This window comes from Pongo abelii, chromosome 14, assembly GCF_028885655.2.
Source record: "Pongo abelii isolate AG06213 chromosome 14, NHGRI_mPonAbe1-v2.0_pri, whole genome shotgun sequence".
Taxonomy (NCBI): domain Eukaryota; kingdom Metazoa; phylum Chordata; class Mammalia; order Primates; family Hominidae; genus Pongo; species Pongo abelii.
The window spans coordinates 43,984,401-43,997,538 of NC_071999.2; positions in this window are offsets into that span (position 1 = coordinate 43,984,401).

The window sequence follows — 13,138 nt, forward strand, 5'->3', positions numbered from 1 at the left end:
TGTGTGATCACTGATTACACAATGACCACCTGTTCAATACACAGGACAAGTGTATCCATCCTTATGTTTCAGATGAGAAAATTTAACCCAACTCATTCTAACACTGTAGTGAGTGAGCTTTTGAAGCTCAAATCTGATCATGTCTTCATCCTGCTTAAAATAATCAAAAAATTGCCAACTGTCAATATTGTAAAGACCAAACTCCTAAGTGTCCTACAAGACCCTGCTGCTCTGCCCCTTCCTCCCTTTCCAGCCTCACTCATGTGCCTCTCTGTGAGGCAGCTCCACTGGTCTCCTATCAGTGCCTCCAAAGCTTGATGTGTCTTCTTGCCACTGGATCTTTGCACGTGTTATCATATGCATAATTATTTGGCTTGTGTCTGTTTCTTCTTCTAGACCAAGAATTGACAAACTGTAGCTTGCCAGCTAAATTTGATTTACCACTTGTTTTTAAACATAAAGTGTTATTGGAACACAGTATGTCCTTTTGTTGCTTTTTTTTTTTTTTTTTTGAGATAGGATTTCACTCTGTTGCCCAGGCTGGAGTGCAGTGGCACAATCACAGTTCACTGCAACCTCCACCTGCCAGGCTCAAGCAATCTTCCTACCTCAGCTTCTTCAACAGCTGGGACTCCAGGTGCACACCACCACACCTGGCTAATTTTTATTTTATTTTTTTTAGAGATGGGGCCTCACTATGTTGCCCAGGCTGGTCTCAAACTCGGGGCTCAAATGATCATTCAGCCTTGGTCTTCCAAACTGCCTGGATTGTAGATATGAGCCACCATGCCCGGCTCTTCCGTTTTTATATTGTCTGTGGTCACTTTTGCACTGCACCTGTGGTTTTGAGTAGTTGTGACACAGACCATACAAGCTGTAAGGCCTAAAATATTTACTGTTTGTCCCTTCACAAAAAAAGTTTGCTGACCCCTGCCTTACACTATACATTTCCGTGAGGAGAGTGACCTGGTCTAACATTTCCCATTGCATCTGCAACAATTAGAATAATGTGGGCACATGGTTGATGTTCAACAATACTTGCTGAATGAATGAATATATAAATCACAAATGAAAACAGCTCTCAAATGGCAAAGCTCTTTCTCAAATCCAGATCCTCAGGATCCTGTACTAGGGTTCCTTCTTTCATCAGACCACATAAAACCACAGACAATTTTGTGGATATTCCAATACTAAGAACACCAATTTTCTAATTTTCTGATGTTCATTTCTCTCATATCAATATCCCAAATATATCTTGTTTTTCTTTTGTATACCATTATATTTATTGTATGGCGTTTATTATATTATATTGTATTATTTTGTGAAAACAATAGAAAAAATCTCTAATCTCTCCCTGGCCTTCTTGTCTTTTCTGGTTTTTCTTCTGCCAACCACCTAGTTATTTCCTTCTTAGCAACTTCATCTTAAAACTTTTATCAGATTTCAGCCTGGACAATGTGGTAAAATCCTGTCTCTACTAAAAACACAAAAATTAACAAGGCATGGTGGCATGCACCTACAGTCCTAGCTACACTGGAGGTTGAAGTGGGAAGATTGAGCTTGGGAGGCAGAGGTTGCAGTGAGTCGAGATGGCACCGCTGCACTCCAGCCTGGGTGACACAGTGAGACCCCAACTCAAAAAAGAAAAAAACAAAAGTAAAAAATTTTCCAGATTATGGGTTACTTATACCAACTACTTGATAATCTTGATTGCCTTCTCCATAAACTCAAATTGATTGCAGGAATAACTACTACGGCTGTCATCCACAGTTTGTAATTACAATAATTAATACAGAGTATTAGAAATTTAGGAAAGGAGACCAGAACACAGATTAAAACAGACAGGCATAATGTGTGCACAGAGTCAGCAACTGTCTGCTCTAGGATAGTTTCCTCTGCACCTCCCTTAAACATCCTCGCTTACGGCTCCAAGTAGAAATGTTGCTGGAGGCACAGCGGGCAGGAGAGAAGGCTCTGGGCTCATACTGCCCGGATACAAAGAAAACTTTGCTATGTCATGAACTAGTGTGTGACATTGGGTAAGCTATTTAACCTCTGCGTTTTATTTTTCTCATCTGTAAAATGGGGATGGTAATATAATATTTACCAAACAGAGTTGCCTGTATGAGAATCTTATGAAAATTATATGTAAAATATTCAGAATAATGACTAACATTAATAAATGGTAACTATTATTACCATGAATGGAAGCTGGGCTGTATTTCTAAGGACTGAGTTAACTTCTCTCTACAATGGCAATATTGGGCTAATTTTCACAATGTCTCCATTGTCCCCTAATTTCAAGTGAAAGGAAGACTGATAGAGATTGATTTGGTATGTCCATACATTAATCAACTCTCTTCTCTCTCTGATCTAATGCTACCTTCATTTGCCACAAACTTGAAAACTCGAGGCCCATTCCTGGTCTATATTGTCAATATATAATTTCCATCCTGTTTCTTCCTAGCCTCTACTTTATCACCATGTCATCATCACTTTGTAACTAACCTCTCATGGAAAGAGCAACAGAAAAACTTCCTGTTTCCATCATTTCTCCTGACTTAAGCCAAAGACAATCTTTGCCTGGAACTGAAAGCCCCTTTCCCTTTGAGTCAGATGCTTCTCCACATTCATGCAGCAAAGTGTTCTGGAGGTGCTAGTTTAGCTTATTTCTAAATACATTTTCTCTTAATATTAGCCAAATACCATTTATGCTAGCACTGCCAGTCACTGAGGTGCAAGGTTCAAAACAACAGAAACAGTAATTATTCCCTGGGAGCCGCTACAAAGAGCCTCAAGAGTGCTTGCTACCGTCCATCCCTTTGGAAGATGACTAAGCAACTGTTTTTTCTTTTTCCTAAAGAAAGTTTCAAATGTCTCAGCCTAGAAAGCAAGAAGGGTTTCAGCAAGCAATGAGCACCTACGACAAACTGAATCCTCATAGCAGGGCCTCAGGAAATGAAACATGAGCTCATTTTCAAGTTTCCTACTTCTTTTTCTGTAAAATATAAATTAGTAAGCCCAGTGGATGAATTATCATCTGTGGATGTTCTTTCACTTATCATGGGAAAGGAGGTTACGGGAATTTCTGGAAGATGCTTCGGATGAAGACTTTTCAGTGTTTCTACATTTTCATTCTATCAATTTCTGCACTAGTGAAAGTACTGAGATGAGGACAGCTTTTTATTTTATTTTATTTATTTATTTATTTATTTATTTATTTATTTATTTATTTATTTTGAGATGGAGTCTCTGTGTCACCCAGGCTGGAGTGCAGTGGTGCAATCTCGGCTCACTGCAACCTCCGCTCCCCCTGCGCCAGGGGTCAAGCGATTCTCTGATGCCTCAGCCTCCCAAGCAGCTGGGATTACAGGCATGTGCCACCACGCCCAGCTAAGTTTTGTGTTTTTAGTAGAGATGGGGTTTTGCCATGTTGCCCAGGCTCGTCTTGAACTCCAGGCCTCAAGCGATCCGTCCAACTCAGCCTTCCAAAGTGCTGGGATTACAGGCATGAGCCAATGACTCTGGCTGAAGACAGCTATGTTTTTAAAAGGCCTAATTCTATTTCCACCCTTGACATACAGGACATGTGTCCTTAAGTATGTATATTTGCTTTCCCCTGAATGTTCACCTTATAGCACAAACCCTCTCTTGAGACAATCCTTTCTAGATTTCCACCTGTTTTCCTTTCCTAAGCTTCTGGTTTTCAGACACCACCCACCATCCTTTCTTGCTAAGATGTATCCAGGTGTTCCAGGACAGTGGCTGCTCTCTTAAGAATACATGCCCTATAACTGGATTATTTGTAGGACAAAGAATAAATGTTAGAGGGGATGGACACTCTCACTTTCTATGATATGATTATTTCACATTGCATGCCTGTATCAAAATATCTTATGTACCCCCATAAATATATACATCTACTATGTACCCATAAAAATTAAAAATAAATAAATAAATAAAATTTTTTTCTGGAAAAAAAAAAAAGAAAAAAGAATACATGCCCTTTTCTTTAAATTGAAGTTCTCTGATCTCATTAACTTTTTTTTTTTTTACGAATATACATCATACACTCTAACTTATCCATTCTCATTTATTCAATTCTTGAATTCCCACTTTTTTTTTTCTTTTTTTTTTGAGATGGAGTATCGCTCTGTCGCCTAGGCTGGAGCGCAGTGGCGCAATCTAGGCTCACTGCAACCTCTGCCTTCCTGGTTCAAGCAATTCCCCTGCCTCAGCCTCCCAAGTAGCTGGGATTACAGATGCACGCCGCCACGCCTGGCTAATTTTTACGTATTTTTAGTAGAGATGGGGTTTCACCATGTTGGCCAGACTGGTCTCAAATTCCTGACCTCAGGCAATCCACCCACCTCGGCCTCCCAAAATGCTGGGATTACAGGCATAAGCCACGCCCTGCCGAATTCTCACATTTTTAAATGAGAAATTCGGTCTCCAAATCTGTAAAGATATTTATAGTGATAACTCCCCAAGCTGCAACTCTGGCTTATACCTCTCTTCAGAATAATAAATATTTTTAACTATCAGCTGATGAAACATCTCTACCTGGACGCCCCCCAATCAAATATTCTATACGTTAGAACGAAATCTATTGAATTAAGGCATTTGTATTATGGAATGCTGTTGATACATTTAAAATGTATGTATTTATTGAATAAAGTAAACAACCATCAATATACCACACAACAGCACCACTAGAATATCACCAATACCATTGAAGCTGCTTGCGTATTCCTCCTGGGTCTCATCCTCACCTCTCTAAAACCACAATTTATAATTTTGTTGATTATTCTCTTGCTTTTAAAATAGAACTTTTTAAATTATATATTTACATTTCTAAAACACTTATGATTTAGTTTTGCTTTTGCCTTGTCTAAAAATACCCATGTAGGCTGGGGGCGGTGGCTCATGCCTGTAATCCCACCACTTTGGGAGGCCTAGGCGGGCGGATCACGAGGTCAGGAGATCGAGACCATCCTGGCCAACATGGTGAAACCTTGTCTCTACTAAAAATACAGGAATTAGCTGGGCATGGTGGCATGTGCCTGTAATCCCAGCTACTCAGGAGGCTGAGGCAGGAGAATCACTTGAACCAGGGAGTCAAAGGTTGCAGTGAGCCAAGATTGTGCCACTGCACTCCAGCCTGGCAACAGAGTGAGACTCCATCTCAAAAAAAAAAAAAACAAAAAACAAACAAACAAAAAAACTCATGAGTGCTCTGCAATTTCCTTTGACATTCCATATTACGTTGCAGGAAGCTATTGCTCTTTAATTTTTAGTGCTATTTAATACATCGAAGTGTAAATGGGCCACAGTTCACTTATTTATTTGGATACTTTTAGGTTTTCATTATTACAAATGATACTATCATGAATGTTTTCACATACCTTCTGGTTGCGTACACATGCAAGAGTTTCTCTAAGGCCCTAAAATCCAGATACATACATCCAGAAATGAAACTGTTATATTTTGAGTTCAACTTTACAAGATTATTGTAAACAACTTTGTAAAAATGTTTTCCAAAGTGGTTTATGTCAATTTAATCTTACTAGTAGTGTACAAGTATTCCCTTTGTTCCAAATCATTGATGGCACTTGTTCATACTTGACTATCTGGTCAGTGTAAAACAGTATTTCATTATAATCTGACTTCAGATTTCCCGGAGTTTTAATAAGGCAGAACAAGTTACACATGGTTATTTACAATTCGTGTTTTCTCCTTTGTGAGTTGCACATACATGCCTTTGCTCCTATTTTGGACTTCTTCTTGCTAATTTAATAAGTAGTCTTTATATATACTTACATATACTTGCTATACACATGTTGAGTACTTCTTATCCAAAATGCTTGGGACTTAGAAGTGTTTCAGATTTTGGATTTTAGAATATTTGCATATACATGAGATATCTTGGGGGTTGGCACCCAAATCTAAGCATTAAATTCATTTATGTTTCATATATGCCTTATACACATAGCCTGAAGGCAACTTTATACAAGAATTAATAATTTTATATGGAACAAAGTTTGTGTACATTGAACCCATGTGGACAGTCTGTGGTTGTTTGGCGTGATCATCATTCTTGACTGAATTTCTATGCTACCAATAAGCAATCATTGTCTTATGCTTATTCACACATAAGTACTTAACAATAAAAACTAGGACACCCCGTTAACACAGTGAAAAAATAATGTGTTTAGCAGCACAGTAGCATCACCAGAATACCTGGCTCAGCTGTTAAACAGCAGCAACAACAAACAAACAACGGCAGGCTTTCAGCCTCTAGCTATGATGCTGTGTTTGTGTTTTGATTAAAAGGCTACAATATACTGTATTTTTTTTTTTTTTAGGTGGGAAGAAACATCAGAAGCAGTTGAAGGACAAGGGAGTGGGTTCTCTAGGGATGAGGAGGCATCCTGCTGGAAGGCCTTTTAAACGGTTTCCTCCAGAGTCATCTGCCTCATTAACAACAGTTTTTGTCTTAGACATCTCTCTTGGATTTTATAAACTTACATTATTTCCTGTTCTGTTATAAATGCATGCTGCTCTACTCCTTCACTAAGCCCATCACACATTTTCATCATGTTGTCTAGAGGCACTTTTTTGCAGTATTAACAACATCATCTTCATCATCACTAATATCACGATCACCTTGATTCAAAACCATTTTGGCTATTTCACAATCCATCAATGAATAAACAACTGGAGCCTCGTTATTGAAGGTACAAACTTCTTTAATATCAATTTCTTCCAGTTTATTGATAGACTCTGAAATAATTTTTTTTGCATATATAAGGAGGTCAGACTTTTTTTTTTTCTCATTTGACATGTGGAATCCTTCAAAGTCTCCATCTTGTTCATCGCCTTCACTGTCAGAGGCTGTGGCAGGCATACACCACTGTGGCCTGAGTTCTGTGTTTCAAGAGAATGCAACAGCATATCCGGTATCTGTCATGACAAAACCATGTTGAAAACCTTCCACACTCATGCCTCCATTCACTGCTGCTAGCATACTGGTCAAGAAAGTGTTTTCATTTTCACTCTTTGTTTATCTAAGAATGTTCTGGTCACATAGCTAATGAGTTAATGAAGTCACATTTTGGGGAACGTACATGGCATAAACATTTTTGATGAGAATTTCATGTAGAGAATGAGCAGAATAGCTATCAAGGAATAAAAAAAATCTTGTGGTCATCATCCAGCCTATCTTCCTTGCAGTGAGCAAGAGCTGCTGATATAAAATGTCTGTGAAGCCAGTCAGAAAAGCAGTCCCTGATTGTCCATGCCTTTTTTTGTCAGAATAATGGACTGGTAAGAAATTCCTTTCTTGGAAACAGCCAGGGATGCAGGCTTTTGCCTATCACAGCAAGTGTACCCTTATGTGTGTCTGCTGCATTAGCACATCCCAGCACAGCTATTCTGTCCTTGGCATCCTTAATGCCTGTAGGGGCTGCCTCATCAGCTGTAGTCAGTGTCTTTCCAGGGCAGTAAGGACAAAACAATGATGTTCATCAGCAGTATAGGCTTGTATTGGCATCAGATTTTCATCAGTGATGACCCTGACAAACTCATTAATGAATTTCTTCACTGATCTGTGACCAGCAGATGCCTTATCACCACAAAGGTTTAAAAATGGAATGCCATGTCTTGTGTTAAATTTCTGCAACCAGCCTGTTGCGTATTCATGGTTCCCGTCAATTTTCAGTTTATCATGATCAATCTTTGCTTGTTTCATGATCAGCATACCATTAAGCAGCATATGTTCACTTTAACACTGATGAATCAACTCTTCCAATACACAATTGAGATCTTCATTTTTAGCTGTATGTAGTGTTTTTCTATTTTTGATTCACTTCTGTTCATCACCTTTAGCATAGAACTTCAACAGTTTATCCTCCTGTTTCTGCAGGTCATATAGGGTGGTCATTCCAATGACATACTCTTCTGAAAGATGTACCACACTTATGCCACTGTCCACTTCCTCCAACAGCTTGGCTTTCTATCAAACTATAGATAAACATAAGTGCTTCCTTATTTTCTTATTACTTATAAGGGTGTCTACAGGCCTTTTTGACATTTTCACGGTATCTTTACACCACAGAGCAGAGAATAAGTGAGTCGTGTCCATAGGACTTGGCTTCATGTGGGGCATGATGGAGAGCCTGCCTTCAGTGTGTCCGGCCTGCACATGTGCTATTTTTGTCACCCTTTGTGGGTATGTTTGAGTGGGGCCTCAGGATGCATGGAAAAGATAACATCGTAGCTGAAAAAGGCTGGGAAGGTCTTTCTTCCCTTGCGGTTGCTGAATAAACTGCATTGTGTGCCTGGATTCTGACTGTGACCTGTCCATGAGACCAGGTGTGAAACATTGCACTTGTGGTGTCATGTTGGTGCTCAAAGTTTTGGATTTTGGAGTGTTTCAGATTTCAGATTTTCTGATTTTTGGATTAGGGATATTCAACCTGTATATGAATATATGCACACCTACACAATGTGTGGGTGTATATGTACACTTTATACATTATATGTACTTATGAATACTTGATACTTGACAGCATATAAGTGGCAAATATATTCTTCCAGTTGTCACTTATTTTTCACCTTTTTAATGATGTGTTTGATATCAAATATATAAAATTTCAATATATTTAATGCTTGGTGTGACTTGTTTAAAAATCCTTCCCTTCCTAAGATCTTGAAGACTGAAATATCAAGCCTTGATAATTAGTAGAGAAGGTCCTTCTGCTTTATTCATTCTCTTCGGAAGAATTTTGGCTATTTTTCATCCTCTGGTCACCCATACATTTTAGAATAAGTTTATAAAACTTATTTAAAACGTTGTTGGGATTTTGATTGGAATTGTGTGAAATCTGGAGACTGAGAGATTTTATATTCTAAGGCTATGATTCATAAACATGATCATTGTGTATTCTCCACTTATGTAGGTTTTCTTTTTTTATTTTTTTGAGACGGAGTGTTGCTCTGTTGCCCAGGCTGAAGTGCAGTGGCGCGATCTTGGCTCACCGCAACCTCTGCCTCCCGTGTCCCCACCATTCTCCTGCCTCAGCCTCCCGAGTAGCTGGGACTACAAGTGCCCGCCACCACGCCTGGCTAATTTTTTTTTGTATTTTTAGTAGAGACGGGGTTTCACCATGTTAGCCAAGATGGTCTCAATCTCCTGACCTCGTGATCCGCCCGCCTTGGCCTCCCAAAGTATTGGGATTACAGGCGTGAGCCACTGTGCCTGGGCTAAGTAGGTTTTCTTTAACGATGCTTATAAAATTTAAAAACAAATTCACCATAAAATTGTTACTCATCTTTTGTAGGATTTATTACTAGGTGACATGTCACTGTTTTTTTTTGAAAAGAACATACTAGCCAGGCACGGTGACTCCTGCCTGTAATCTCACCACTTTGGGAGGACAAGGTAGGTGGATTGCCTGAGCCCAGGATTTCAAGACCAGCCTGGGCAACATGGTAAAACCCTTTCTCTACAAAAAATACAAAAAAAAAAAAAAAATTGGTCAGCCATGGTGGTGTGCACCTGTAGTGCCAGCTACTCAAGAGGCTGAGGTGGGAAGATTACCTGACCCAGGGAGGTCCAGGCTGCAGTGAGCAGTGATCACTTCACTACACTCCAGCCTAGGTGACAGAGGGAGACTCTGCCTCAAAAAACCAAAACCAAAACCAAAACCAAAACGAAAGAGCATGCTATTGATACTGTTGCTCATGTTTGAAAATGCAACTGACCTTTGAATATAATGTATCTGAATCTTATAAGCTTTTTAATTCAAATAATTTGTCACCTCTGAATATTGTCTGCTTTATATATCTTCCTTTCCAATCCTTATACTTGTTACTTATTTTTTTTGTACCTTACTACACTTGCTAGGATGTCTGATACAATGCTGAATTACTTTCCTTGATTGATATCTGCTTTTAAAGGGGTATTTCCGGCATTTCATAGTTAAAAATAAAGCATGCCATAAATACTTTTATAGATTTCTTTTACTTGGTAGTTTTTTTTTAACCTAGTTTGCTAAGGGTTTTTTATTATTATTTTTTAGCCATTATGGTGGTTGAATTTTATCAAATGTTTAATGTTTTTGATGCATAGACCGAGAATGTTTTTTCTCTATGTGGCAAATTGCACTTTTAGATTTCCTAATGTTATTTTACCCTTGCACTCCTGAAACAAACACAACTTGATCATGGTGTGTCATCTTTTTTTAAAAAAAATGCTCTACTTGTATTGCTAATAATTTATGGTTTTGTACTATTCTCTTGAGTAAGCTTGACATGTATTTTTTATTTTTCATACTACTCTTGTCTGAGTTTTGGTATCATGGTTAAGCTGGTCTTTAAGAATGACTTGAGGGGTCATATAGTCATATATAGTCAATATAAAGAGTCAACAGTCATACATAGTCAATAGAAAGAGGAGTGTCTTTCTACTGGAAGAGTTTGTATGTCCTTAAAATGGCCCACCCCTGAAAGTTCAGGACTCAGAAAAGCCTTCCAACACTGCTTCCTTTCCATTTACAAGTGTTGAGATTCTAATATAGGAGGTCCTCAAATAACATCCTTTCGTTCTACATTGTTTCATTGTAAGATGAGTGGCTGGGGACTCTGTCTGCATGGTTTGCATTCTCCCCATATCTCTGTCTCCACATACTCTGGTTTCTTCTACATCCTAAAGTGCCTGTTAGCCTTACTCGTGTGTCTAGATTGTCCCAGTCTGAGTGAGCATGGGTGTGTGAGTGTGCCCTGGGATAGGATGGTGTCCTGTCCAGGATGGGTCCCTGCCTTGCATCCTGAGCTGCAGGGATCAGCTCCAGCCACCAGTGACCCTGAACTGGAATAAATGCGTTGGAAAATCAATGAATACAAATTGTAAAATAAAGGTTTGTAAAGCCCACAATAATCATACAAATGCATGACAATAAATGATGTGGTGCCTAAGCGCTCAGCAAGTCTGCCATGTTTCTGATTGTTTTTGAACTCCGCGGTGGTAGGAGGTGTTCCTGACAATTTTCTTTGTAAAGGATACGTACGCATATTCCTTGACTTAGCCCACCACCAGTCACTGATGAAAAATTGGGTAATTATCTAGTTTTTATTACTTTCTTGAATGTATGTTTAGCTCACATTTATTTCAATGTTTAATTAGAAGCGTTCTGGGTCTTTATTTAGACATTTGGTGTAGTTTTTGTGACCAGAAACATTCCACAGGAACTTAATTTTGCTTGCATCAATTAGCCTATGGTAAAATTGGTTTCATTATACTGTTTCTCTTAGTCGCAGTTTCCAAAAACCTATTGATGATCCAAATGAAAACTCACCATACAGGAAAGCCTAACTAACGTCTTACCGTGTGCTTTTCTTACACTTGTCTGTGCCTTTCTTCTGGTCTTTTGGATGTTTTTGTTTATTCCAATTACCTTCTCTACAAATTAGGAGTGATAAACACCACTGACTTTTAGCTCTTACCATAAAATTTTGTCAGAGATACTTAAAAACTTAGTATCCATAAAAGGATCTTGGGGATGTTAAAACAAACTAAATATGGCCTGAGAAGGACTCCGTACTTCTGTATTTGAGTCCTTCTGAATGAACTGTAATCTAGCTTAACAGTCAGACATAATGGAAAACCTAATTCAGGAGCATGCGCCTGTAACAGGAACTGAATCTTGGCCAATCTCAGCGGCCATACTTCAACCATTGCTAAGTGTTCGAATTGTGTTCAAATAAGGCACCAACCTGCAAGCAATCCAGCTGTTTCTGTATCTCACTGCCAATTTCTGTACATCGTTTCCTTTTTTTTGGTCTATAAATCTTCTTCCACCACATGGCTGCACTTGAGTCTCTGTGAATCTGCTGTGATTCCGGGGGCTGCCCAATTTGTCAGTCATTCATTGCTCAATTAAACTCCTTTAAATTTAATTTGGCTGGAGTTTTTATCAGGGACAATTTGGATTACCCTTCCCAACTTACTTGCTAATGTTCAATATTTAGCCTTGTAATTGACCAAATTAGATATTGTTTGCCAATATGTTGTTTCACCTCTAAAAACAACAAAAATTTGAAGTCCTCATTAAATTTGGAGTTGTCTTTTCTACAATTCTGACACCAACTATATTTTATAAATATATAAACTAATCTGGCAAATCAAATGGTGAGGCTTAAAGTTAATCAATTATATGAATTAACAGCTTTTTCAAACCTTAAACACACTACTGGCCTTCACATAAAGGGGATAGAGAGGAACACAATCTTCATCATCTTCATTTTTGGGTTTCTCCAATAACCTCTAATCCAACCTCTACGCTGCCGCCTAAGTGATTTTTCTAAAGCACTCCAATACATTTCCAAACTAACCATAGAACAAATCCCCAGGTCTTTGGCATGTTTTAAAGGTCTTTCATGATCAGGTACCTCTCTTGCTTTTCATCCTCAAACTACCATGCTCCATCCACATATATTATATTGCTATGCTCTTGTCATACTTTGTGCCTTTATAAATCACATAATTCTTACTCATTCTTTAAGACTTTAATGTCACTGATAAATCTTTCTAGACTCTCTCAGGTAGTAAGATACTCCCCTCCCTTCTCGTGTTTTCTTAGCACTTGGTAGTAGAAGTATTCATAGTAGATGCTTGATTCAGATTTACCACTTTTTATGTGACTTACATCTTGGATTCTTTAGTGAATTAGGTTACTTATCCCATATAGTTGGGAAACATACATAAAACTAGCCTCTAGGAATTAGTGCAAGGATTCTAAAAACATTCACTTTTATATATACCTTTGAATGGCCAATTATGTGTGAGGCCAGGGATCTATACGATGAACAGGATATAGCTCCTCTTTTCAAGGGGCTCATAGGATAGCAGAAATACACCTTGTTGTGGCATCACATTGTATCAAGACTACTCATTCAATAATTTTCTGAATGAATGGTCAACAAATATAAAAAACACAATATAATCTTAAAAGAAGTTTTATGGGTATAGATTTAAGAAAAACAAATGGCAACTTCTAGCAACTGGTATCAGATTAAACTATAGCTTACATTCTGTGTTTAAAGACATAAATCAGTCTGTTCATGTGTTGGTTATGAC